Below are 5,296 nucleotides of genomic sequence, written 5' to 3' on the forward strand. Positions count from 1 at the left end.
CATTTCTAATATGTTGCGTGAAAGCCAAATTTATAGCACTAGCATTAGGACTTTTAGCAAGTTTTTGCAAGAACTTAATAACTTCAGAGATGTGGCAATCATCAAAATTCAAACCATTATAATCTAAAGCAATGGGATCATCATCCCCAATGTTGGAAAAAAAATTAGCAGTTTTATCACAGGCAGTTTCAGCAGTTTTAGCAGTTTCAGGCAGTTTTGTACACTTTGCACTAGGAGTAGAAACATTGCCAACACCAATTATTTTACCATTAATAGTAGGAGGTGCAGCAACATGTGTAGCATTAGCATTGCTTGTGGTGGTAATAGTCCAAACTTTAGCTACATTCTTCTCTTTAGCTAGTTTTTTATTTTCTTCTCTATCCCACCTAGCACGCAATTCAGCCATTAATCTTATATTCTCATTAATTCTAACTTGAATGGCATTTGCTGTAGTAGTAATTTTGTTATGATGATTTTCATTAGGCATAACTTTCGATTTCAAAAGATCAACATCAGCAGCAAGACTATCGACTTTAGAAGCAAGTATATCAATTTTCCCAAGCTTTTCTTCAACAGATTTGTTAAAAGCAGTTTGTGTACTAATAAATTCTTTAAGCATGGCTTCAAGTCCAGGGGGTGAACTCCTATTATTGTTGTAAGAATTCCCATAAGAATTAGCATAACCGTTGCCATTATTAAAAGGATATGGCCTATAGTTGTTACTAGAATTGTTCCGGTAAGCATTGTTGCTGAAATTATTATTTTTAATGAAGTTCACATCAACATGTTCTTCTTGTGCAACCAATGAAGCTAACGGAACATTATTAGGATCAACATTTGTCCTATCATTCACAAGCATAGACATAATAGCATCAATCTTATCACTCAAGAAAGAGGTTTCTTCGACAGAATTTACCTTCTTACCTTGTGGAGCTCTTTCCGCGTGCCATTCAGAGTAGTTGATCATCATATTATCAAGAAGCTTTGTTGCTTCACCAAGAGTGATGGACATAAAGGTACCTCCAGCAGCTGAATCCAATAGGTTCCGCGAAGAAAAATTCAGTCCTGCATAGAAGGTTTGGATGATCATCCAAGTAGTCGATCCATGGGTTGGGCAATTTTTAACCGAGAGATTTCATTCTTTCCCAAGCTTGAGCAACATGTTCAGTATCTAATTGTTTAAAATTCATTATGCTACTCCTCAAAGATATAATTTTAGCAGGGGGATAATATCTACCAATAAAAGCATCCTTGCATTTAGTCCATGAATCAATACTATTCTTAGGCAGAGATAGCAACCAATCTTTAGCTCTTCCTCTTAATGAGAAAGGGAACAATTTTAGTTTAATAATGTCACCATCTACATCTTTATATTTTTGCATTTCACATAGTTCAACAAAGTTATTAAGATGGGCAGCAGACATCATCGGAACTAACACTGGAAAATTGCTCTCGCATAACAAGATTTAGTAAAGCAGGTTTAATTTCAAAGAATTCTGCTGTAGTAGCAGGTGGAGCAATAGGTGTGCATAAGAAATCATTATTATTTGTGGTTGTGAAGTCACACAACTTAGTATTTTCAGGGTTGGCCATTTTAGCAACAGTAAATAAAGCAAACTAGATAAAGTAAATGCAAGTAACTAATTTTTTGTGTTTTTGATATAGCAAACAAGATAGCAAATAAAGTAAAACTAGCAACTAATTTTTTTTGTATTTTGATTTAGTGCAGCAAACAAAGTAGTAAATAAAACTAAGCAAGACAAAAACAAAGTAAAGAGATTGGGATGTGGAGACTCCCTCGCAGTCGTGACTTGATCTCCCGGCAACGGCGCCGGAAAAGAGCTTGATGGCGTGTAACTCACACGTTCGTTGGGAACCCCAAGAGGAAGGTATGATGCACACAGCAGCAAGTTTTCCCTCGAAAAGAAACCAAGGTTTATCGAACCAGGAGGAGCCAAGAAGCACGTTGAAGGTTGATGGCGGCGGGATGTAGTGCGGCGCAACACCAGGGATTCCGGCACCAACGTGGAACCTGCACAACACAACCAAAGTACTTTGCCCCAACGAAACAGTGGGGTTGTCAATCTCACCGGCTTGCTGTAACAAAGGATTAACCGTATTGTGTGGAAGATGATTGTTTGCAGAGAAAACGATGAGAACAGATATTGCAGTAGATTGTATTTCAAGTATAGAGAATTGGACCGGGGTCCACAGTTCACTAGAGGTGTCTCTCCCATAAGATAAACAAGCATGTTGGGTGAACAAATTACGGTTGGGCAATTGACAAATAAAGAGGGCATGACCATGCACATACATATCATGATGAGTATAGTGAGATTTAATTGGGCATTACGACAAAGTACATAGACCGCCATCCAGCATGCATCTATGCCTAAAAAGTCCACCTTCAGAGTTATCATCCGAACCCCCTCCAGTATTAAGTTGCTAACAACGGACAATTGCATTAAGTATTGCGCGTAATGTAATCGGTAACTACATCCTTGAACATAGCACCAATGTTTTATCCCTAGTGGCAACAGCAAATCCACAACCTTAGAACTTTCCGTCACTCGTCCCGGATATCAATGGAGGCATGAACCCACTATCGAGCATAAATACTCCCTCTTGGAGTCACAAGCATCTACTTGGCCGAGCATCTACTAGTAACGGAGAGCATGCAAGATCATAAACAACACATAGACATAACTTTGATAATCAACATAACAAGTATTCTCTATTCATCGGATCCCAACAAACGCAACATATAGAATTACAGATAGATGATCTTGATCATGTTAGGTAGCTCACAAGATCCGACAATGATAGCACAATGGGGAGAAGACAACCATCTAGCTACTGCTATGGACCCATAGTCCAGGGGTAGACTACTCACACATCACTCCGGAGGCGACCATGGCGGCGTAAAGTCCTCCGGGAGATGATTCCCCTCTCCGGCAGGGTGCCGGAGGCGATCTCCTGGATCCCCCGAGATGGAATCGGCGGCGGCGGCGTCTCTGGAAGGTTTTCCGTATCGTGGCTCTCGGTACTGGGGGTTTCGCAACGGAGGCTTTAAGTAGGCGGAATGGCAGGTCAAGAGGCGGCACGAGGGCCCCACACCACAGGGCCACGCGGCCAAGGGGGGGCCGCGCCGCCCTATGGTTTGGGCACCTCGTGGCCCCACTTCGTCTCCTCTTCGGTCTTCTCGGAAGCTTCGTGGCAAAATAGGACCCCGGGCGTTGATTTCGTCCAATTCCGAGAATATTTCGTTACTAAGATTTCGAAACCAAAAACAAGCAGAAAACAAGAATCGGCACTTCGGCATCTTGTTAATAGGTTAGTTCCAGAAAATGCACGAATATGACATAAAGTGTGCATAAAACATGTAGATAACATCAATAATGTGGCATGGAACATAAGAAATTATCGATACGTCGGAGACGTATCACCTTCCTCAACTCCTCTTCGGTCTTCTGGAACACTCCATGGAAAATAGGGTGGTGGGCTTTTGTTTCGTCCAATTCCGAGAATATTTGTAAAACAACTTTTCTGAAATCAAAAACAACAGAAAACATGAACTGGCACTATGGCATCTTGTTAATAGGTTAGTCCCAGAAAATGCATAAAAACATTATAAAGTGTGTATAAAACATGTAGATATTGTCATAAAACTAGCATGGAATATAAGAAATTATAGATACGTTGGAGACGTATCAAACAACAACAGGTTTCTCTTAAATGGATCACCCAAGGTTTATCGAACTCAGGGAGGTAGAGGTCAAATATATCCCTATCAAGCAATCCTGCAATTAAGATACAAGAAGTCTCTTGTGTCCCCAACACACCCAATACGTACACTTGTCAGATGTATAGGTGCACTAGTTCGACGAATGGATAGTAAAATGCAAGTGATATGGATGAACCACATAGCTACCGGTAGAGCCCTCAGCCTCGGGGGAGAACTACTCCCTCCTCATCATGGGAGACAGCAACGGCGATGAAGATGGCGGTGGTGTCGATGGAGATGACTCCGGGGGCAATTCCCCATCCCGGCGGCGTGCCGGAACAGAGACTTCTATCCCCCGAAACGGAGTTTCGCGATGGTGGCGGTGTCCCTGGAGTCTTTCTAGAGTTTCGTCAATTGGTGTAGGGTTTTCGCGTCACGAGGGATAATATAGGCGAAGAGGCGGCGCGAGGAGGTGCCTGGGGGCCCACCCCATAGGGCGGCGCGTCCCCCCTCTAGGCCGCGCCAGCCTATGGTCTGGAGGGCCTAGGCCTCCCCTCCGGCTTCCCTTCGGTGTTTTGGTCCGTCTCGGTGAATTAAGATGTTCGGCTTTTGTTTCGTCGAATTCCGAGAATATTGCCCGAACAGCCTTTCTGGAACCAAAAACAGCAGAAAACAGGAACTGGCACTGTGGAATCTTGTTAATAGGTTAGTTTCGGAAAATGCATAAAATTATTATAAAGTGTGAGCAAAACATGTAGGTATTGTCATAAAACTAGCATGGAACATCAGAAATTATAGATACGTTGGAGACGTATCAAGCATCCCCAAGCTTAGTTCCTACTCGCCCCCGAGTAGGTAAACGATAACAAGGATAATTTCTGAAGTGACATGCTACTTACATAATCTTGATCATACTATTGTAAAGCATATGAAATGAATGAAGTGATTCGAAGCAATGGTAAAGACAATGACTAAACAACTGAATCATATAGCAAAGACTTTTCATGAATAGTACTTTCAAGACAAGCATCAATAAGACTTGCATAGGAGTTAACTCATAAAGCAATAAATTCTTAGTAGAAAGTTTTGAAGCAACACAAAGGAAGATATAAGTTTCAGCAGTTGCTTTCAACTTCAACATGTATATCTCATGGATAATTGTCAACACAAAGTAATATGATGAATGCAAATAAGCAAGTATGTAGGAATAAATGCACACAGTTGACACAAGTGTTTGCTTCTAAGATAGAAAGAAGTAGGTAAACTGACTCAACATAAAGTAAAGGAAAGGCCCTTCACAGAGGGAAGCATGGGTTACTATTTTTGTGCTGGAGCTTTTATTTTGAAAACATAGAAACAATTTTGTCAACGGTAGTAATAATTCATATGTGTTATGCATAAGACATCCTATAAGTTGCAAGCCTCATGCATAGAATACCAATAGTGCTCGCACCTTGTCCTAATTAGCTTGGATTTCCATGGATTATCATTGCATTACATATGTTTCAACCAAGTGTCACAAAGGGGTACCTCTATGCCGCCTGTACAAAGGTCCAAGGAGCTAGATCGCAT

Source organism: Lolium rigidum, chromosome 6 (assembly GCF_022539505.1).
Source record: "Lolium rigidum isolate FL_2022 chromosome 6, APGP_CSIRO_Lrig_0.1, whole genome shotgun sequence".
NCBI lineage: Eukaryota > Viridiplantae > Streptophyta > Magnoliopsida > Poales > Poaceae > Lolium > Lolium rigidum.